The following is a 24,245-nucleotide window of genomic DNA, read 5'->3' as shown; positions in this document are numbered from 1 at the left end:
AATTAAAATTTAAATATAAAAGTCCAAGCTTTAGACCTTTTAGCAGAAAACACTGGCAAGGATCTTTATGAATTTAAGATATGGCAGGATTTTATAAACAGAGCACAATATGTAAAATAACAGAAGAGAATGGATTGATAATTTTGATCATGTTAAAATGAAGAACTTCTGGTCATCAAGTCGCCATTAAAGGAACAAAAAGGTACAGACTGAGAAATGTATTGGTATTCAGCATGTATAAAGAATTCATCTAATCAGTAAGAAAAACACGACTTAATAGAAAAGTGAGCAAAAGACACAAACAGGCGTTTTACATAAAAGGAAAGCTGAGTGGCCAAAGAGTCTCAGAAAGGATATTTAACCTCTCTAATATCCAGGGATGTGCAAACTGAAACCACAAAGTGTGATTTTTAAGTTAAAAAGTCTACCAGCACCAAGCGTAGATAACGAGGAACACTGAAAACTTTCGTGCGCTGCTGCCGGCTGTGAAGATTGGTATGAGACTCTGGAAAATGGTTTGGTCTTCTCTAGCACAGATGAAGGTTCTTGGCATATGAATCTTGCTACCTGGGGACCCAGTAACTCCATACCTAGGTTCAAACCCTGGAGAAACTTTGAACATGTACGCTATTTTTTTTTTTTTTTTTTGAGATGGAGTCTGGCTCTGTCACCCAGGCTGGAGGGCAGTGGCGCGATCTCGGCTCACTGCAAGCTCTGCCTCCCGGGTTCACGCCATTTTCCTGCCTCAGCCTCCTGAGTAGCTGGGACTACAGGCGCCCGCCACCACACCCAGCTAATTTTTTTGTATTTTTAGTAGAGATGGGGTTTCACCGTATTAGCCAGGATGGTCTTGATCTCCTGACCTCGTGATCAGCCCGCTTCGGCCTCCCAAAGTGCTGGGATTACAGGTGTGAGTCACCGCGCCCAGCCAAACGTGTACGCTATTATTAAACATGTACACAAATGTTCACACAGCATAGTGTGGGACAGCTGAAATCTATAAGCAATCTATGTGTCAACGAACAGTAGAATGATACAAAATTATGGTGTACACACACAAAGGAACACTATACAATTATGAAAATGAAGAGATTGGAGGTATGCATCAATTGGATAGACGGATAGATTTATCACCAATGCAGATAGATCTCAAAATTAATGTTGTGAAAAAAGTAAACGAAGGATATGTAAAGTATGATTCCACTTATATAAACGTCAAAAAATGAACAGTATCCTAATTTCAAGGCTTACTAGAAAGCTACAACAATCAAGACATTGTAGTATTGGTCTATGGTGTAATAGAGACACAGATAAATGGAAAAGAATAGGGAATCCAGAAATCAATCACACATATGTGGTCAACTCAGTTTTGACAAAAGTATCAAGGCAATTTAGTGAGAAAGTACAGACTTTTCAACAAACACGGTGCTGGAGCATTTAGACACCCAAATGAAAAAAGAATAAACCTTGATTCAGACCTCACACCATATATAAAGAGTAACTCAAAATGGATCAGAGACCTAAATGTAAAACCTAAAACTATAAAACTGCTAACATAAACAGGGGAAAATCTTTGTGACTTTAGGCTATTCAAAGATGTCTTAGAGGACACCAAAAGCATTTACTGTAAAAGAAAAAAGGAATAAAATGGGCTTCATCAAAACTAAAAACTTCTACTCTTTGAAAGCTAAGGTTAGGTGACTAGAAAGACAAGTCACAGAATGAGAGAAAATATTTGCTATATATATATATCTGATAAAGCACTGGTATCCAGAATATATAAAGAACATGCACAACACGATAATCAGAAAGTAAACAATCCAGTAAAAAAGAGGCACAAAGATTCCAACAGAAACTTCCCAAGAGAAGAGATACAAATTACAAAAAACTGCATGAAAAGGTGTTCAACATCATTAGTCATTAGAATATGCAAATTAAAACATCTATTTATGATTTATTTATTTATTTAATTTTATTTTTTTTTGAGATGGAATTTTGCTCTTGTTGCCCAGGCTGGAGTGCAATGGTGTAATCTCGGCTCCCTGCAGCCTCTGCCTCCCACGTTCAAGTGACTCTCCTGCCTCAGACTCCCGAGTAGTTGGGATTACAGGCTCCTGCCACCACGCCCGGCTAATTTTTGTATTTTTAGTAGAGATGGGGTTTCAGCTTGTTGGTCAGGCTGGTCTCAGACTCCTGACCTCAGGTGATCTGCCCACCTTGGCCTCCCAAAGTGCTGGGATTACAGGCATGAGCCACCGTGCCCAGCCAAAACTATTTTTATAAGTAGGTATTTCAGAAATATCTGAGAGTGAGGGAGTTCAGTAGGATTCTGAAGAGAGACACAGGTGACCTCAATGGTTTGGTAGTGTTCTGTGTTTTAAGGTGGAAACTGAATGAAAATCAGTTGTTAAAACAGGATGGTATTATTTGGGAGAAAGGGATGAAGCACTAACCCTGTCCTCTTGGCTTGGAGTCAGGGTCATCAGTCATCCATCCACCTGGAAGCGTCTAGGGGGAAGTGAGGGTGACCGCAGGTGTGGAAGTTTGAGCAACAAAAGGAGGGACAGGCACTGTTCACTGTCCCCCGAACATCATTCTCCACTCCTCCTTGTGGAGCACTTGAGAATGTAGCTGGAGGTAGAGGTAGCCCTTAGTGCTCTCCCCATCCTACCCTTGTATGAGAAGAAAAGAGGCCGGGCACGGTGGCTCATGCCTGTAATCCCAGCACTTTGGGAGGCTGAGGCAGGCGGATCACGAGGTCAGGAGTCCGAGACCAGCCTGACCAACACGGTGAAACCCCGCCTCTACTAAAAATACAAAAATTAGCCGGGTGTGGTGGCGCATGCCTGTAATCCCAGCTACTCAGGAGGCCGAGGCAGGAGAATCGCCTGAACCCGGGAGGCGGAGGTCGCAGTGAGCCGAGATCGCGCCGCTGCACTCCAGCCTGGGCGACAGAGCGAGACGCCGTCTCAAAAGAAAAAAAAAAAGTGAAGAAGAGATTACCAACTGGGTTCTTAGTCACAGAGGGGAGCTTCAGGCAGGGGAGCATTCTCGTCCCTCTCCCGCACCTCACCTCGCACACACACTTTCTTACTTAAAGATACACTGGAGAGGAAAGTCCTTGAAGTCAGGGGCCGCATGAAGTCAAGGGAAAGAACACAGGCTTTAGAGTCAGAATGGGTGCGGAATCCAGGCTGCTTTATGAAGTTAAGTGCCTTTGGGCAAGTTAATTACCCCTTTGCAATCTCTATTTCCTTGCTTATAAAAGTGGGCATAGTAATACTTACCTAACAGTCAGGGCTTTGATGTATTCTGATGTGTTTTGAAATAAAGAGGTACAGTCTGACAGTGCCATAGAACGGGAAGGCTGGGAGCTTCCTGGGAAGACCAGCTCACTGTGGTGTGACTTAGGCCAGCCTGCAGCCCTCTGTCCTACTGTTCAAATGCTGGGTCCCAGCAGTGGCCCAGGGTGGATGGCACTGCTGTGGGGGATGCTGACTCACCCTACTAGCCAGCTGTGGACATCAGAATGGAACTGCTGAGGGGCTAACACCCATTCTCTCCTTGAGGACCAAGTACTTGGGAAGCCAGCTTACAGTCACATGGCTGCTCGCTGAGTACAGAGTGAAAACACCGAGGTTAGTTGGAAAATTAAAATGCATAATCGTATCAGGTGATGATAATTTGAGTGCCCATCTCCACAAAAAATACACAGGCACCTTTAGGACCAAGGTCCTCTTCCTCCAGGTCAGGGCTCTGGGTTTCTCTAGGACTCTCCTTTTCTGTGTTTTCATTACTGACCTACCTCTCCCTTAGGACTGACCATCTTTTCTGTAGACAGCCTTTCAATTAACTTCCAGGGGGGGCTCGATGCCTCGAGAATCATTCTTTCTTGAGTGATTGCAAGCTTGGCTCTGATGCATTGTGTGTTCATTTCATGGTTTCCAAGAGCAGTTTTCTTTCCTTCATTTCCAAATATCTGGGGCACAGTAGAGGGGAAAAGGGTGTATTTCAGTGTACAATGTATGCACCATCCACCCGTATGTACATTCATGGTATGTCTTTGAGAAATATTCTCTTTCTACGTATGTTAAGGCTTCATTCATCATGCAAGCTATTTTTTGAGGCTGTGTGTGTGTGTGTGTGCACGCGCATACGATTGCGCAGGGTTCTAGCAAGATGTTGACCGTCCATTATGCTGCTTGAGGGTTTTCTGTTGGTGGAGAGAAGTCCACTTCACCCCCAGCCAAAACACAATATCACAGAATATGGAGGCATTTTCCTGGGTGATCTCTTAAGAATGGAGGGAGAGGGCTGGGCGCGGTGGCTCACGCCTGTAATCCCAGCACTTTAGGAGGCCGAGGCAGGTGAATCACAAGGTCAGGAGATCGAGACCATCCTGGCTTACACAGTGAAACCCTGTCTCTACTAAAAAATACAAAAAAATTAGCCGGGCGTGGTGGTGGGCGCCTGTAGTCCCAGCTACTCAGGAGGCTGAGGCAGGAGAATGGCGTGAACCCAGGAGGCAGAGCTTGCAGTGAGCCGAGATCACGATCACGCCACTGCACTCCAGCCTGGGTGACAGAGTGAGACTCCATCTCAAAAAAGAAAGAAAAAAAAGAAGAATAGAGGGAGAGCGGGCACGGTGGCTCACGCCTGTAATCCCAGCACTTTGGGAGGCCGAGGCGAGTGGATCACCTGAGGTCAGGAGTTTGAGACCAGCCTGGCCAACACGGTGAAACCCCGTCTCTACTGAAAATACAAAAATCAGCTGGGCATGGTGGCGGGAGCCTGTAATCCCAGCTACTCGGGAGGCTGAGGCAGGAGAATTGCTTGAACCTGGGAGACGGAGGTTGCAGGGAGCCGAGATCACGCCATTGCATTCCAGCTTGAGCGACAAGAGCGAAACTCTGTCTCAAAAAACAAAACAAAACAAAAAGAATGGAGGGAGAGTCTATAAGAATTCAGTCACACTAGTTGCTGGACATTTTCATACTTTTTAACCAATTAGTAAACTGGCCAATCACCCAGACACCAGGACAGGAGGACAATCTGGGCTGATAGTTGCCTATGCAGGAGTGTTTGCTATACCAGGCACTATGTTATTAATACATTCTTGACACCCATATTCATTGAACTCTTACAACAACCTTGTAGAGTAGGTATTAGTAGGCTCATTTCATAGGTAACAGAGCAAGGCTTGGAGGCGTTAAGAAACCTGCTCAAGCTCACCACTACTAGTAACAGTGAGGCTTGGATTCAAACCTAGTTTTGCCAACCCCAGGCTCCTCATCAACTCTCTATCATACCCAGAAACAATGGCATCTGCAGTCTCAGGGGGGCTGCAGCCACAGGACAGCCATTAAGCCCACACTCCTCCCTCTGCTCTTCCAGAGATGACCTCCTGACACACGATACGAAGCGTGACCTCTCCATGGCATGCAGGAGTAAAGCCAGCCACTCACAGCCACTTGGGGCCCCACCCAGCAAGACCCCAACACTCCTTTATAATCTCCTCTCTGCCTATAAACCACAGCTTCTCCTGCACACGGTCTGTCTTTCTCAGTGTCTCTTGGATTTACTGCTCCTTCAACTGGCATCAAACATTTGCTCCTATGCTTTTGGCTGAAGAGGGTCACCAGCCATCACTCAAGGTTCTGCGGGAGCCCCACCACTACAGCAAGGCTAGACAGCCCCTAGACCTTGGCTTTCTCTGAACAACCACCACGTCACATCCCTCACTCTTGAGGCTTACTGGGTATTCATCTTTCAAAGCCACAGGGCGAACTGGGAGGCAGGGAGGCAAGAAGAGGTCAGAGCTGATGAGGTGATCCCTCTTGCTCTCAGGTCTGGGAATATTTACTCTCTCCGCTGTGTCATTGATCATGCTTCCCAAATGATCACATCTCTAGCAGAAGAACGGAGTTCACAATATTTTGTTCTTTCTCAATGTTTAGCGCACATGGTAGATAGTAAGTCTTTTACTTGGTATATGAATGAGTGATTGAAGTGAATGAATGAAGGAAGAAGAGGACAGCTGAATGAAACCAGTAGTTAGGAGATGGTGCTTAAATCCTGGTGTGCCTATCTGGGAGACAAAGGATTGAGGAGGCATCAGAAAGACAGTTTGTTGTCGATGCTGAGAGCCTGAACTTTGGAATTTGATAAGATTTGAATCCAAGCTCTGCCACTTGAGTTGTATGAACTTGGCCAAATTACTAACCTCTCTGTGCTTCGACTCCATCTGTAAGAGAATGAATACCGACCCTGTAGGGCCATTATGATGATTAAACAAGATAATTTGTTTAAGTGCCTGGTATGGAGGGAATATTCCATAAAAAATAGTTCATTATGATCAGTGAGGGAAGGAAGAAGAGGAGGTTTGCAGGAAGACTTTTTTATGGAGTTTTGGAAGTATGTGCAGAGCTGTCCCCCAGGTCCCACCCCCCGTCACTGCCCTCTGGCCCTGTGACCATCAGTATCTCCACTGTCTTGACAGAGACATTCTGGAGCCTCACTTTGGTCATGGATCTCTCTAGTTTCTGGAACTGGCAGCAGCAGCTGTCTGCTGGGTGGTGGCACGGTGCAGGCTGTTGCTAGGAGGATGGCTGATATTAAGGTGGGGTGAGGAAGACAGGATGGTGGGTGGGGAGGATGGCAGCTGAACCGTTGGTTTATTTCAAGGTTCCAAGACCTCCAACCATCTCTTCCTACAAGCCCCCCAACACAGGGTGGAGGTGCGGAACCCAGGCCAGATGTTTCCTCTCTTTCACTATCGATGGATGGTTTGAGGACACAGGGGAAGGGAGGGGGAAGGAAATGAAGGCAGTGAGAGAGAATCCTTATTTGGGAGCCCATCCTTCTCCACCTGGGGTCTGCAGCCTCCATGTCCACTCCCTGAAGTTCTAGGAGGCGCCCAACGGATGTTAATCACATGGCCAAAGCCAGGGTCAAGGCAAACCAAGGGCATGGATGTGGGATGGCCCATTACCTGGAGGTACCTGCTGCACAGCAGCCTCCTGGTAGCTTGGAAATTACGTCACTAGCCATAGGCACAGCCTGCCAGAGGCACCATGTGGTCCACTGAGGTGGGACCTAACTAGGTAACAGTGAATTTTTTCCCCGTGGGTCAGCCTTGACCTGGATGATCTCCCACCCACCCTCGACCGGGATGATCTCCCACGCACCCTTGACAGGGATGATCTCCCACCCAGAAATGACTTCACCTCCCTAGGGAACTTGAGGGGTGGTTAGAAACTTCCACTCAACTCACTGCATAATAACTCAGGACAGGAGAGGATAAGAACAGCTCTTTGTGTCACCGGCACCGCTAGGAGAAACAGCCTAAAAGGCAGGGATAGCAGCTTGGAGAATTCCAGCAGCTTCAAACTACACCACCAGGATCTCTGTGGGTCTCAGTTTCCATGTCTGTAAAATGGGGAGAATAATACATGCCAAGTGACCATCCTCCCTCAGCAAGAGAACTTTGTGAGTAATAATTGTCATGACAGCACTTTCCAAATGTGCAGGATCAGCGAGAAAGAGATTTCACAGAGATTTCACAGGGCATCAACAGCTCAGGGGATGTTGCCTACAGGCGGGGAAAGCACCTATATGCCCTTCTACCTGCCGCACCCACGGAGGAGGCTCAGCTGGAAGGACAGGTGCACTCCTTCCAGAATACTCTGAAATCATTGTGGGTGCCCAGTAAGCACTTCTTGGTCAGAGTCTGAGAGTAACAACTGAAAGTACTGAGGGCTCAAAATCACCTGCTCCCGTTAATCATTTTGAGGGCTTTGGTGTCATATCCTTCCCTGAGTTACGTCTTCTTTCTCAGGCACATGTCCGTGAGGCCCCTGTGTATCTGGGTAGGTCAAACTGCATTGGGTGCATACTTTTTCTTGGTCAGCATCTCGGTTTCTATTTCTAAAGTCAAAAGAAGTGCCTCGATTCCTCCCAAGACTTGAAAAGCCCAGCAGGGTTGGTGGCTTCTTTGCTGTGTTGCTGAAAATGGAACAGGCTGCCCTGGAGGTGGTGAGCCCCCTGCCCCGGAGGTGTTCAGTGAGATCACCTGTGACTACATGCTGTGCTAAGGACCTTGTGTGCCTCACCTTCATCACTGCAACAACCCATGAGGAGCCCATATCATGATCACCTCCATCTCACAGATAACAGGGGAGGGTACCTGCCACACAGCAGCCTTCTACTAACTTGGGAATCACGCCACTAGCCATAGGCACAACCTGCCAGAAGCACCATGTGGTCCACTGAGGTGGGAGCTAACTGGGTAACAGTGAATTTTTTCCCTGTGGGTCAGCCATGACGGCTCCCCCACCCCGCCTTTGACCGGGATGATCTCCCACCCAGAGATGACTTCACCTCCCTAAGCCAGACAGGACTGAATGGGAGAACAGCTGGGGAGGTGCATGCAGCACAACCTGGAAAGTGTGTGTGTGTGAGTGTGAGTGTGTGTGAGAGACTGTGTGTGAGAGAGAGAGAGAGAGAGAGAAACAGAGAGAGAGAGGGTGAAAGAGAGAGAATTGCTTTTGTATGAATCTGTCTCTTTCTTTTTCTTTCTTTTTTTCAGCAAACCACAGACCGGCTACACATTCTTGGGCAGTTTCCTGAAGATGAACTTAAGATTTTGAGAGAGAGAGAAAAAAAAGAAAAGAGTAGGGGTGGAGGAAGAAGCGAGGCAGAAAGTAATCAAGCTCACGTGCATGTGCATGCGCGTGCTCACACACACACACACACACTCTTCACACACAACTCCTGGCAATAAGGAAGTGAGACTAGATCTTTTTCATGAATGGGCTTAACTCAGCCTTGCTGAACTTCCGCTCTCCCATTCACCAGCATTCAAATTTCACCTTCTGACCATCCAAGGCAGCTGGCTGCTGGCCCGGGAACTAAGAGCACTTTGAGATCATCCTTCTGACCACAGGCAACTGTGTGCTTGCAAGGAATCTTCTTTCCTGAGCTGGTAAATTCAAAATGACCAGGGTGTTCCCAGGGTACCAGGTTTGAGGACCACTGACCCTTGAACCCCCAACCCTACCTACTGCCCTATTCACCCAGGACCACAGCTTACGCTCTGGAAAAGCCAAGAAATGACAGCAGGCAATGCACACGGAGGAAACATTTCTGCACAGCAACTGCACAGGAGGACAGCCCAGGTGAACTCTCTGGGGAACGTTCATGCCTGCCTTAAATTAGGCTGGGGGAAATGACAGTCACCATTTTGGAAAGGACACTTTATGGCTTTTCCCATGGGAGCTAGGGAGCAATGAACTGGGGCGTGTGACCTATAAGTGTGCCATTCTTTCGTATTGGGTGGGAGCCAGGCGAGGCACAGGCAGCGGTGGAAGTTTCTGTTCCCTTGAAAATCAGCCTCGAGATGCCTGGCAGGGTGTGTCCAGGCAGTGGAAGGACCGGTGAAGGGTCTTGAGCAAAAGTCATTTCATGTTGCTGTGCTCCAGCTTCCTCATTTGTCAAGAGGTGGCAATAAGACCTCCCTGGGACAACCGCTGGGGTGACCCAGTGAGCTAAGGCCAAAGACCTGACTCCCCAGTGTGAATGACCCGGGCTCATCAGCAACCCAGTTAGGGAAACCCCTACCACCTAGAGCTGACAAAGCAGGTGCCATTGTTCTGAAAGAATAAGGATAGCTTTATCTCTGAACTTCCAGAAATGGTGGCTGCGACAGACTAGTGGCCCAGAAGCGAGGAAAGCGATGGGAGGCAGACAGGGCTGGCCTGCCCCAAGACCAAAGGAGGAGCAGGAGAGAAGTCGGGGTAGAGACACCACGGAGGCTCAGCTTTTCTTTTCCTGATTTCTTTCCCCTCTCCTGCAACTCCTTCTAATGGAAGCTCAAGGAGGCAACGGAGAAAGGGACATCCTTTTCCTGACTCCACCTTGTATCCTTAGAATCCTCATGCAGGCTCCCTGGTCCCCACACTTGGGCTACAGGGGGTTTCCAAGCCCCGTGTCTTACAATGTCTGGGCCCAGAGGCAGGAGCATAGATGAGATGACCTTCAGAGCGCCTTCCCCGCTTGGGGCAAGGAGTCTTTCTCCAAGGCTGAATCTAGGGCAGCATGCTAGAGAACTGCATTCCAGTCCTTGCAGCTGCTGAGCTACTGGGTCCAGCTCTGGGCACTGGGAATGGACTCGGAAATACCAGTGGGCTTTGTTTGGGCCGATTACTCACAGTACAGGAATGATATCCATTCCACTGGACTTTCTAGGAACTTGCCTGCAGCTGGAGCGGTCCCTGTCCCTAGGTTTCCTCTAGCACAGAGAGGCTGCTAGCAGAGGCCTGGCTGGGGAGGGAATGTGCAGCTTACAGGGGATGCCAGTGGGCCCCAGGAAGCACTGATGCAATGCTCTTTTTATTAAGTTGGGCTCTGAGCCCTTCTCCCCTGTGATAACTTCCGGGAGTAGCTGTCCCCATTTCCCTGGTCTCCTCTCCCTCTCCTGCTTCGAGAGCCAAATTCCTGCATGACAGCAGCACCTGAGGAATCCGAATTCACACAATAGTAATGCAGGTGGATAGAGGAAATGCCTGTTGGTCTAAGGAGCTTGGGTAATAAAGGTTGCCGTCCGCCGAAGCCTCCCATGCCAGGTGTGTGCCCAGCCCTGAAGGCTCTGCCTCCCTCAATCCTTCCAGCACCCTGGTTGTGCAGGTGCTGTCCTTGTGACCTTTTTACAGACGAGGAAGTGGAGCCTTAGGTCAGGAAATGCTTTTAAGATCACATAGTTAGCAAATGGCAGAGCTGGGAATTAAGTCCATTTCTGCTCAATTACAAAACACCCGAGTTTAGTCACTGGACTCCGATTTTTGTGTGTACTGTAGTAGCTCAGCTTTTATGAGAACCGGAGATTAAGCTCCCTGAGGGTAAAGGCTATGTCTTATTTTTTATTTTATTTTATTTTTTACCCTATTTATCTCTGTAAGATGCCAGGAACTCGTTTTAAAATGCACCTGCCAAAACATGCTGAGATGGTGGGCGGCGGCTGCCCATGGATGATATGGAGGCCACTGCAGCTGAAGGGACAAAAAGCAACCCTGGAACTGTCCACGCTGCAGACAGACCTTTCGGTTTGCTCTCACCCTGCTTCTCCCGTGGCTGTGGTATTTTTCTCCTGTCTGCCTCCTGGTTTCTGCCCACTGGAGGCTTTTCCAGCCTCGTGACCTCTATTACTGCCCCCTCTCTGCAAATGCCTGCACCTACTCATCGCCCTGTCTTCAAGCCGCTACCGCATGACTGAGGTTCCTCTACTCTTCTTCCGTGTGCCATGTCTCTGTTCCCTAACGGCTTCCCTGGCTTGCTCTCTGTGTCTCTAAGCACCTGGGCCACCTCACTCTCCATTCCTGCTGAGGGTGTCTGAGAGAGTCCCTGATGGGTTAGTGACAACCCAAATCTGGAGATACCTGTTGGTCCCAGTCTCACCAGCTTAGCTTTTAGGCTGCCCACATTCTGTAAGGCAGTGGTCTGCAACCTTTTTGGCACCAGAGATGGGTTTCGTGGGTGACAATTTTTCCATGAATGGGGCAGGGGAGGAAAGGGTGGTTTCAGGATGACTGAAGCACATGACATTTATTGTGCACTTTATTTCTATTATTACTACGTTATAATATATGATGAAATCATTATACAACTCACCATAATGTAGAATCAGTGGAAGCCCTGAGCTTGTTTTCTTGCAACTAGACAGTCCCATGTGAGGGTGATGGGAGACAGTGAGAGATCATCAGGCATTAGGGTTTCACAAGGAGCGCGCAACCTAGATCCCTTGCATGCGCAGTTCACAGTAGGGTTTGTGCTCCTATGAGAATCTTATGCAGTCGCTAATCTGACAGGGGGTGGAGCTCAGGTGGTGATGTGAGCAATGGGGAGTGGCTATAAATACAGATGAAGCTTCACTCACTTGCCCACCGTTCATTTCCTGCGTGTGGCCAGGATCCCCCGATAGCAGCGGCTCACCTCAGGTCCTCCAATTTAAAGAGCAGGCACTTGAAGCTCAGAAACATTAAGCAACTTGCCTGAGGTCACACATTTAGAAGGTGATAGAATCCAGACCAGAACACACATCAGTCTGGGAAGATGAAAAAAAATCTGGAGATGAACGGTGGTGATGGTTGCACAACGATGTGAATGTACTTAATGCCACCGAATCCTTTAAAATGGTGAAAAGGGTAAATTTTGTCCTGTATGTTTTACCATAATAAAAAGTGGCTAAAATGGCAAAAAGAAACAATGAACAAAATAACCTCATGGGATTTTAAATTGGATTAAATGAGGTATTGTACCTAAACCCTTATCTTCATGCCTGGCACATAGGAGCTAATATGATGATTAATTATGTTAATATTACTTTTTTAGTTTCCTCACCTATAAAGTGGGGATAATAAAGATACCTCTCAGGGCTTTTTTTTTTTTTTTTTTTTTTTGAGACGGAGTCTCGGTCTGTCACCAGGCTGCAGTTCAGCGGCACAATCTCGGCTCACTGCAACCTCCACCTCCCGGGTTCAAGCGATTCTCCTGCCTCCGCTTCCCAAGTAGCTGGGACTACAGGCGCGTGCCACCTTGCCCAGCTAATTTGTTGTATTTTTAGTAGAGACGGGGTTTCACCATGTTGGCGAGGATGGTCTTGATCTCTTGACTTCATGATCCGCCCGCCTCGGCCTCCCAAAGTGCTGGGATTACAGACGTGAGCCACCACGCCCGGCCTGGGCTTTTTTTCCCTTATTTCTTAGAAATTTATTGTGGCAGATTTATGCATATATAAGTTGCATTCATTTTTTAAAATGGAGACATCACCTACTTGAAGAGCATAAGTACTAAGTATACAGCTGGATGGATTTTACATATGTATTTATCAGTGTACTCACCACCCAGGCCAAGGTAGAGACATTTTCCATGCCCTGAAAACTACCTTGTGACCCTCCAGGTTAGGACCAGCTTCCTTCCCACTCTTAGGGGTTTTGATTGGAGTAAACACAGCCTCTAGCACCTTGTCTGACACAGACTTGCTTGATCAATGTTATTAATAATCAATGCTATTATTAATAACACACTAATTACTGCTGTTTGACAAAGGGTAAAAACAATAGAACTGCTAATGATGACAATACTCCAAACCACAAAACTCACACAAGACCACCGGCCATAGAGCTAAGAGGTTGGCCCTTTGGCTGCCATCCACCAGCCATGCAGCTTGGGCCAAGAGGATGCCCCTCTGAGCTTCAGGGTCCTCATCCCTCAAGTGAGGCCTCAGTCTAAGTATCTAGAGTCTAAGGATCTCTATGGCGCCTTCTAGTTCTAACATTCGACAAGTCTAGGAATTCGGCTTTGTAACCTGGCAAGGGGCTGAAAAAAGTGTGGAAACTGAGGGTTACAGCAAAGTCAAGCCCATAGACCTCTTGCACCCCAGCAGCTGGAGTGGTGTTCATGGTGCCTGGCTGCAGGGACAATACAGAAAGGCTCTTGCTACAACTTTTGAAGACTTCTAGGTCAAACCATACTAATGGGTTGACCTGTAGAGATGAAAAACCTTTCTCCACATTAGGGTTGACATGCACAGGTCATACCAGTGGCCAAGTCCACCCACTCTATTCTCAGCTGCTGGATTCTCTGGGTGGCAGAATTTCCATCTGCTCACACAGCTGTGCTGAGAGCTGAAGGGTCTGGGGTGGTCTCTGTTCACCGGCCAGCTGTTTAAGCAGCAGGCAGGGGGAGCTTCCCCTGGCTTCCTCAGGACTGCAGCTGTTCAGAGCATCATGGGAACAAAGGCTGACTTCTATGACAAGAATGTGTCAAAACCAATTTTTCTTAATGCAGGAAATTATTTCAAGTTGACTTATAAGCTAGTCCAAACATGTTCTCTGCAACATAAAACACAGTAATAAAGTGCCTAAAAGAGTGTCTCACATAGAACAGGTACTCAGTAAATGTCAGTTCCTGGATGCCTCAGCCTATATTAATCTCTGTCATTCATTCATTCATTCATTCATTCACTCACTCAGCAAACACTTTTCAGTGCTGTGGGTTCCAGATATTGAAGACACCATAATGAACAACACAGACAAAATCCCTGCCCTTGAATTTTATAGTCTGGTGGGTAGAGACTGACAATTGACAATTACAATTAAAAAAAAAAAAGACAACAGGCATTCAGTTGATCAAATATTTACTGAGCACCTAGTAGTGCCAGACACAGTTTTAGGTATTAGGGATACAGCGTTAAACAAGACACACGTAGTTTCTCAACTTAAAAAGCTTTACTTCTAGTGGAGAACCAGACAGTAACCATATGAACAAATGAGTAAAAGAGTTTCGTGATGGTGTTTGAGGGAAATGAATGTAGCAGGGGTGAAGCACAGTGGGAGAATGTGCTCCTTTGTCAGAGGGAGCCAGGCTTCAGTCATTTCTAGAGAATACTAAGCACAAAGAAAACTTCCATTGACCGCATGGTTATGTCACTGGTTTTCCTGTTGCAGGTTGTTAAACACGTCTCCTGTGTAAATGTTTCTGGAGCCCTGGTTTGCCTGCTTTCTTGGATGGCACGAGGGTAAGCTCCTTGAGGTCAGGAACTGTATCTCAATTTGAGTGCTCCAGAAACCCAAATATACCAGCCAACTACTATAGGTTGAGTATCACTCGTCCAAAATGCTTGGGAACAGCAGTGCTCTGGATTTTTTATATTTTCAGACTTTGGAATATTTTGCACATAATGAATATCTTGGGGATGGGATCCAAGTCTAAACACAAAACTAATTTATTTTTCGTATACGCCTTATATACATAGCCTGAAGGTAATTTTAGAAAATATTTTAAGTAATTTTGTGCATGAAACAGGGTTTGTGTTAAGTACTTAATGTATAAAAATTCTCACTTGTGGCATCATGTCCACACTCAAAAATTTGGACTTGAAGCATTTCAGATTTTGGATTTTTGGATTAGGGATGCTGAACTTGTAGATTTGAGGGATTTCTTGACTGAATTTAGCAGAGGGTGGGTAAGGGTGCTCTCTGACTTGACTGAAGATGCGTCTGCAGTGTCTCCCTCACAAAGATCTTAAGAATTGGGGGCTCATGGAACAGGGACAGGTAGGGATTGCTGGTGGAAAAAACACTTTGAGGAGGAGCCCTGCAGAATGAGACTCTAAAGAAGTTCTAGAACACAGAGGATTTAATTCCAATGAAAAGCACGGAATGATATGATGGACGGTTGGAAGCAAAAGTTGGCTCTTTCCCACCCCTGCCATCTGATAACAGTCCTGGCAACACCACGGCCTCACTTCTCTATCAAGATTTTAACTATCCAAACACTCTTCCTTCCAGCTTGAGTTTGCACAATAAAAGTGATGCCGGCTATTAACTCTGTTCGAGAGTAAGGAAACTGAGAGAAAAAGGAAGTTGGGGCAGAAACCAGGAATGGACAGAGCTCTCCTGATTCAGGGTTGGTAGCATCATTTGCCAGATCTACAAGAACTGCATTCATCCTTAACTCTTTTGTGCATTAGAATAAATATCTGGCTTAGAATTTTTATTCAAAAAATGTCTGAACCTTCCTACTCTTTGACTCCCTAGCCACTGCCTAGCCTTCTTTTTCTTCACTTCCAGCTTCCTACATCTTCTTCTTGGGTGGCAGAGAAGGAACCATAAGCATGGGCAGTGTGGGAGGCAAACACTCGGGGTTGCAGCTGTCACTGATTATGGAAGGGTGTGTAAGATCCCCAAGCACACGCACTTTGCCTCAGTTGCTGAATGCAGATTTGAAAACCACAGCAAGAGTGAAGACCAGAAAGGACAGTTGCTGGGTGGGTCAGGCTGGTGGAGATCTACCCCAGCTCCCAAGCCTAGCTTCTACTTTGTCCACCTGGGTTTTCTACCCTTCAAGAAGATGTGCAGGGCCAGTGTGGATGGGCAGTGCCACATGAACCATTCAAAAGACGGCAATTTCCTATTCTGTACCAACCTCCACAGCGATCTCCTTGCAATGACTCCCCTGGGTTCCACCCTCTTCCCTTGCAGGCACCATACAGCAATCACAGCAGTCATTGAAGACATAGATCTCGTGTCTCTACCCTGTTTAAATACTTCAAAATCCCACCCTCACTCTAAGAATAGTCTCAACATGGCTTCTAACCCCTGCTTAATTCTCTAGTAGCAGCCCAGGTCAGCTCCTCTTGCCTGACTCCTCCCACACTTCCTTCTGATCCTCAAAGAGCCAGTCTCCCGCCATAGGCTTTTTTTTTTTTTTTTTTTTTTTTTTTTTTTTTTTTTGAGTCAAGATTTCACTCTGCTGCCCAGGCTGGAGTGCAGTGACACGATCACAGCTCACTGCAGCCTTGAACTCCTGGGCTCAAGCGACGCTCCCATCTCAGCATCCCCAGAAGCTGGGGCTACAGGCATATGCCACCATGCCTGGCTAATTTTTTTTAGAAAAAATTTTTGTAGAGACGGGGGCCCCACTATTTTGCTCAGGCTGGTTTCAAACTCCTGGCCTCAAGCAATCCTCCCCTCCCACCTTGGCCTCCCAAAGTGCTAGGATTATAGGCGTGAGCCATGCTCCCAGCATCCATGGGGCTTTTATAAAGGCTGTTTCCTAGACTTATTTGCTTAGGTATCTCTTATTCAGCTTTCAGGTCTCAGCTTAAATGTCATTTCCCTTCTGGACCTGGCAGAGCAGAAGGTGCCATCGAGGGAGTTGATGTTTGCCATGACAAGGACCAAAAGGTTCGGCGTCAGGAGCCCAAGAGCCAGGACATCCACCAAAGGCTGTTGGTCAAGCTGTTCAGGTTTCTGGCCAGATGAACCAACTCCACCTTCAACCAGGTTGTGCTGAAGACATTGTTAATGAGTCACAGAAACTGGCCACCTCTGTCTCTCTCCCATCTGATGGGGAAGATGAAGCTTTCCGGCTGGAAGAACAAAACAGCTGTGGTTGTGGGGATCATAATGGATGTTGTGCCCGTGCTGGAGGTGCCCAAACTCAAGGTGTGTGCATTGCATGTGAGCAGCAGGCCCACAGCCGCATCCTCAAGCCTGGGCAAAATCCTCACCTTTGCCCAGCTGGCCCTGGCCTTCCCAAGGCCTGTGGCTTCAGCCTGCTCTCCCATCCTTACAAGGGCCAAGGTGTACAGGCATTTCGGCCAGGCCTGGGGAGCCCCACACAGCCACACCAAACCCTATGTCCACCCCAAGGGCCAGCCACAGCTAAAAAAAAACTAACCCTGGGTCATCCTCTCTTATTTAAATATTTTAGGACCAGAGGCAATGGTTCATTCCAGTAATCTCAGCACTTTGGTATGCTGGGGTGAGAGTATCACTTGAGGTCAGAAGTTTGAGATCAGCCTGGGCAACATAGCAAGACCTCGTCTCTATGTCTCTACTAAAAATTAAAAAAAAAAAAATTGGATGCTGAAAAAAAAAGAAAAATGTCACTTCCCTTCTAGTTTGAAGAAAGTTTCCTGGGTTCTTCAGATTAGGTTATATGCCCCACTATATTTTTTTCATAGCATTTTTTTCACTTCTGTAAAGTAGCCCCTATTATATTAATAGTGATATGAATTTTTGTAAAAAATTGTTTTTAAAAATTTTTAGTTGCTGTTCCTATTCTCCTCCTCTTCCTCCTTTCTCTCTTCCCCCTTTCTTTCCTCTCTCCTCCTCCTTGCCCTTCTCTTCCTCCTCCTTCTTTCGATAACATCATCTTCTTAGTTCCTAGGACACGGCCTGGCACTCTGTGCATATTTGCTGAATGAGTGTGTGGATCTGTATGCCCTATGATTTGGGAGGACCTTTAAGATGATTGAATCCCATGAGTCTCCTTTGCAGCACCCCAGCCAGATGTCCCTAGCCTCTGCTCCAATGCCTCTGTACTGTGAACTTGTAGACTCCCAGGGCAGCCTGTTCTGTCTAAGGAGGCAGCCTCGCAGCATGGTTAAATGCTCAGGGTCATACTGAATATGTTATTTAATTCTTCTCAGCCTGTTTCCTCATCTGTAAAAATGTGGTCATAATAATACCCACTCCACAGCAATGTTGCAATTGTTAAATGAAATCAGGCATGTGGAACACAGCGCCTAGCCACAAGTGATGGTTAAATAAATGTGATTTATTGTCATGATGATTATTATTTTACCGTAACCATCATCAGTCTGTCTTCAGATGGTGACGACAGAAGGTGAAGTTGTTCTTACATTGCACAGTGATCAATTTCTCTCTAACTTCTGATTCTCTCTTTGGGTTTGCAGGTTCCACACGACAACCATTGGTGTCAGAGGCCAGCGCCTTGATGAATATGTGTCTTCTCTTCTCTAGTTTACCACGGGACAGATAGCTACTGCACCAGTTTCAGGTCTTCTCACCATCTTGGCCTCTTTCTGAATAACTCCTCTTTTGCGATGTCCCCTTACTTCTCAGGCCATCCTAGGGATGAAGAAAGTACTGGGCCAAAGAGATCCATGGGCATCCATGTAGAGAGTGCCAAGAAATTAGGCTTATCCTGCCTCTGCGCCCAGCCAAGGTTAACAAGCTTTATGGTCTGTTCGGCAAACCTGTAGGGACCCGGTCCTCCATTGTGGGATGGGAGTTGAAGGAAACAGTGTTCAGGTCTGGCCCAAGCCAAAACCCATCTATTGCAACCTACCATTTCTTTTCTGCCTACTTCTTCTATTTACTTTTTCTGTTGTTGTTGAGACCAGGTCTTGCTCTGTTGTCCAGGCTGGAGTGCAGTGGCACAATTGTAGCTCACTGCAGCCTCAATCTCCTGGGTTCAAGTGATCCTCCTGCCTCAGCCTCCCGAGTAGCTTGGGACCACAGGCACATGCCACCACACCCAGCTAATTTATTTTCTTTTTGTAGAGACAGGGTCTTGCTATGTTACCCGGGCTGGTCTGGAGCTCCTGGGCTCAAGCGATCCTCCTGCCTTGGCCTCCCAAAGTGTTGGGATTACAGGTGTGAGCCACTGTGTCCGGGCACCTTCTTTTTTTTTTTTTTTTTTTTTTAAAGAAGGCTATTAAGTGCCCAGTGCCTGGAAAGTTCCTTTCTTTCCTGAATTAATATACCAAATTAGTTCCTGCTAAAGTGTTAATGACTAACCCCAGTTTCCCTTCTTGTCAGCAATCTGCCCTCCTCCCTAAAGGGTTGAATAAATAGGACTTTTAGACATAAGTGACCGAGTCTGTGAGGGAGTAAATTTTGAGCAGGGGGAGCTCTCACGCAGGGCTCTCCAATTTACACTGCGGAGGTAGCTTCCTTTTCCACCTCTGCAATAAGCCAACCAACCCTACAAATATCTGGTAGAAAGAAGGGCTGTTCCAGTGAAGAGTCAATTAGTATGAAGACCGCCATCTACTGGCAGATGATATCTACTGGCCCCACTGGTGCGCTAGATAAGTTTTGTCATTGCAGGGGGTTTCCCGATTGGGTTGCTTGAATGCTGAGAACCAGTCCTGTCCCCCATTCCTTTTGCCTAATTTCCCTTTTTCATTATTCCTTTGTTACTTTGATTCCTCAACATATACAGTATTTCACAGAGCCTTTATGCTACAGGGGATCTTTGGAGGGTATAACTGTTGTGTGTCATTAACACTTTAGTATAAATTAACTCATTTGACTACCACTAGTCCAGAAGTTGAGAAATTCCAGTTTGTCCCCTTTTTTCTCCCTTTCTTCCTCTCTTTCTCCTATCACTGAATATAGAAGTCAGGCTCAAAAACACATCTTAGCTCTGGAGAGGAAAGGACTTCAGGACATTTTCATTTACCAGAAGACAGCTGTGGAAGTTTTAAAACGGTATCAGCACACTGGCCTTCCTTACTCCATCAAATCTCATGTGTGCCCTTCTCGGAGTCTCTAAAACAAATGCAACTCCAGGAAGTCTCCCTAGTCTCTGAGATCCCGTATTTCCAGTTCCTTCACCCTCTCTAGCTGTCTGCCCCATCTTTTTTAACAAGAAGCGTAAATATCTCCACTGTATTCTTATGCACATTTCATGTGTGGTGCGTCTGTTTCATGTGTGGTCTGTCTGGCCTCTTGTCATGGGCTGTTTACTTCCTGGAGGCACTTTGGTTTTTCTTTCTCAGTATTTCACCATTGCACTAAGTCTAAGTTGTGGCACTGATCACGGTATGTGCTGCCTGCACATTGTGAGATGTTCCGTGGTCAGGGTTCGAGCAGTGGGGAAATAGTGGCTCGGAAGGTCTTGGTGAAGCTCATAACATGTTCTATGTCTCTAGACACCTATTTCTAGGTGTGGTTTGCAAGGAGGGGGTATTAGAACCACCGTTTAGAACCTGGAGTGTGAGTGTCCCTGAAGAGACAGGAAGACTTCCCAGGGGGTATTTGGGCATGAGTTGTTTCAAGGCACTCCATTTCCAGATGCTGAATGCCATATCTGCCCTTCCCTGAACTGATCTAGCAGAGAGTGCACCTGCAGCTGGGGGGTCGGGCTGGTTCTCTGGTCCTGCCTGCCCTTTCTCAATAGCCCTTTTCCCACTTTACAAAAGGAAAAAATACTGTTAACTCTCTCTCATCCCAAATCTTACTTACTATGGTGCATTAGGCCAAGTGTACAAACTTCCATGGCATCCAAAAAAGGACAACTGAAAATATTAATGAAGGCAACATAAATCTCTAAGGTTTTGTGTCTCTCTCTGTCTTATACATACATCTGTGATGGGCAAAGCATGGAATTAGACACAGGGCAAGATAGGTTGTGTGGTAAGGCAAAAATATGATACCAATATTTGTCTAATGAGTCCCCTCATCCTTCCCCCAAGGATTATCAAAGAACATACTGCCATCATGCAAATCTCATGAAAATAAAATAAAGTTAGTGAAGGTAGGAAGTATTGAGGGTGGTGGCACATTATTTCATCCCGGTGATAAATTCATGGTACAGCTTCATGCTCTATCAATATCTATCTATCTGTCTGTCTGTCTGTCTGTCTGTCTGTCTATCTATCTATCATCTATCTATCTATCTAATCTAGTATGTCTACTATCTTAGAATTAGAATGCAGAATGTTTGTCTTGGGGACATATATTAACTCATTGATTTGGCTTGAAAAATGAAAACTGGCCGAGCACGGTGACTTATGCCTGTAATCCCAGCATTTTGGGGGGCCAAGGCGGGCAGATCATGAGGTCAAGAGATGAAGACCATCCTGGCCAACATGGTGAAACCCTGTCTCTACTAAAAATACAAAAATTAGCTGGATGTGATTGCTTATGCCTGTAGTCCCAGCTACTTAGGAGGTTGAGGCAGAAGACTCACTTGAACCTGGGAGGCAGAGGTTGCAGTGAGCCGAGATAGTGCCATTGCACTCCAGCCTGGCAACAGAGAGAGACTCCGTCTCAAAAAAAAAAGAAAAGAAAAAAAAAAAGAAAAATGAAAACTAAGTGTTTTGGTGGGGGACAAAGAATAAGTCTACTCTGGGTGATTAATTTTATGACCCACTTCAACAATTACCTTAAAGTGCCATAAACTGAATGTGCTAAATTTTCAGCTCTTAAAATTTCCACAATAAAAATAAAGTATATGATAATATAAAATCAATGTACAAAAAAGTTTTGGTAAACTTATATTGAAATGAAAGGTATTTCAATTTCTCCAACCCTTTTTAAGTATATCAAATTAGAAGGTGTCTTTATGAGAAAGAATAACAAGCATAATTAACAATCATTTAATAAGTCTTGATAAAGTATTTTAGGTGATTTCTCAGAAAAAGAGGACTTAATGACCACAAAGACTAGGTAATAAATATTTGCAAGTCAGATGTTTTCCAATTCTTTGCTTTCAACAATATCAGAAGAGGACCTAATGGAGTTGTCAGCTGATAGATTATTAAAAATAATTCTTGATGATAGAGCAGTATGTTATTTTTGGCTTAGAACTTGGAAAGAGTTCAGAGAGCTAAATCATATTGCTATAATAAAACTCCATCCAAACTTATTTACGTGAACGAGGTCTCCCAGCATTACTTCTATAAAAATGAAAAGTATGAATAGAATGGATGCTATTCCTTGTCTAACTCTAATAACAAGTAATATCATGCATGAGTGCATGAATTAATTAAAGATAAAAGCCTTATTCGGCCGGGCGCGGTGGCTCGTGCCTGTAATGCCAGTACTTTGGGAGGCTGGGGCAGGCAGATCACAAGGTCAGGAGTTCGAGGCCATCCTGGCTAACACGGTGAAAACCTGTCTCTACTAAAAATACAAAAAATTAGCCGGGTGTGGTGGCTGGCGCCTGTAGTCCCAGCCACTCGGAGGCTGAGGCAGGAGAATGGCGTGAACCCGGGAGGCAGAGATTGCAGTGAGCCGAGATCACGCCACTGCACTCCAGCCTGGGCGACAGAACAAGACTCCGTCTCAATAAATAAGTAAATAAATAAACAAGCCTTATTCATTTCATTAAAAGATATGAGGCAGGCGGATCACCTGAGATCGGGAGTTCAAGACCAGCCTGACCAACATGGAGAAACCCTGTCTCTACTAAAAATACAAAATTAGCCGGGCTTGGTGGTGCATGCCTGTAATCCCAGCTACTCCAGAGGCTGAGGCAGGAGAATCGCTTGAACCCAGGAGGCGGGGGTTATGGTGAGCCGAGATCGCACCATTGCACTCCAGCCTGGGCAACAAAGAGCGAAACTCCGTCTCAAATAAAATAAAAGAGATACATTACTATTTTTTTTTTTGAGACAGGATCTTGCACTGTTGGGCAAACCAGGATATTGATATTGATACAGTCAAGATACAAAACATTTCTATCACCACCAGAATTCCTGAAGTTGGCTTCTTATAATCACAACTACTTTCCTCTCATTCTCTCAAACTTAATCTCTGGCAACCACTCATTTCATCTCCATTTCTATGATTTTGTCATTTCAAGAATGTTAAATAAATGGACTCATACATATATAACTTTCTGACATTGGCTTTTTCTTCTCGGCATAAGTCTCTGGAGAGCCATCCATGTTGTGGAGTATATGAATAGCTCCTTCCTTTTTCCTGCTGAGTAGTACTCCCTGCTGTGAATATATCACAGTTTGTTTAACCATTCATCCATTAAAACACACCTAGGTTGTTTCCAGCATGGGACTATTGCACATAAAGCTTCTGTAAACATTCATGTGCAAGTTTTTTGTGAGCATAGGTTTTCATTTCTCTGGGATAAATATCCAGAAATGCAATTGTTGGGTGGTGTGGTCATTGTGTGTTTAAAATTTTAAAGAAATTGCCAAAAAAAAAAGAAATTGCCAAACTCTTCCAGAGTGGTGGTACCATTTTACATTCCCTCCACATTGTATTAGTGATCTAGCTTCTCTACATCCTCACCAGCATTTGGTCTGTCACTATTTTTTCCCACATTATTTTAAATCAAACTTTAATTTTAAGATAGTTCTAGATTTACAGAAAAGTTGCGAAGATCGTACAGACTTCTCATACACCCCTCACCCAGTTTCCCCTACTGTTAACATCTCTTCATTTTACGGAACCTTTGTCACAACTAAGGAGCCGGCACACTTGTACTAACTAAACTCTGCAGTTTATTCGCATGTTACTAGTTTGCCCCACTGTCCTTCTGACTCTGGATACCACATTACTTTTCTTTGCCATGTCTCCTTAGCCTTTTCTTGTCTGTGAGAGTTTCTCAGACTTTCCTTGTTTTGGATGACCTTGAGAGTTTTGAGGAACGCTGGCCGGGTACTGTGTAGAATATCCCTCAATTTGGGTTTGTTTGACGTTTTTCTCATGGCAAGACTGGGGTAATGGATTTTGGGAGAATTACCACAAAGGGGCAGTGCCATTCCCATCACATGGTATTAAAGGGACATACATGAAATTGACATGACTGATGACGTCGACCTTATCACCTGGGTAAGGGCTTTTGCCAGGTCTCTCTCCTATAAAGTTAATCTTTTCCTCCTTTTCCACACTTTACGGTCCAAAGGCAAGTTACTGAGTGCCAACCAGTACTCAAATGGTTAAGAGTTAAGCCCCATCTCCTTGAGGGAGAAATATCCGCATAAATTGTTTAGAATTATTAGAATTCTCCTTTCTGGGCCGGGCTCACGCCTGTAATCCCAACACTTTGGGAGGCCGAGGAGGGTGGATCACGAGGTTAGGAGTTCAAGACCAGCCTAGCCAAGATAGTGAAACCCTGTCTCTACTAAAAATACAAAAAATTAGCCAGGCATGGTGACAGGTGCCTGTAATCCCAGCTTCTCGGGA

General features: G+C 45.8%; 1 pseudogene; it reads left to right on the top strand.

Annotated features, from left to right (window-relative positions):
* The window catches only part of LOC103786386 (uncharacterized), a 40,916-nt pseudogene extending 19,308 nt beyond the window's left edge, over positions 1 to 21,608 (top strand).
* Positions 21,609 to 24,245: the final 2,637 nt, after the last annotated feature.

The sequence above is a fragment of the Pan paniscus genome, chromosome 10 (genome assembly GCF_029289425.2).
Source record: "Pan paniscus chromosome 10, NHGRI_mPanPan1-v2.0_pri, whole genome shotgun sequence".
Lineage (NCBI taxonomy): Eukaryota > Metazoa > Chordata > Mammalia > Primates > Hominidae > Pan > Pan paniscus.
Note: the sequence above shows the minus strand (reverse complement) of the source record. Positions and strands in the feature narration are given on the sequence as shown.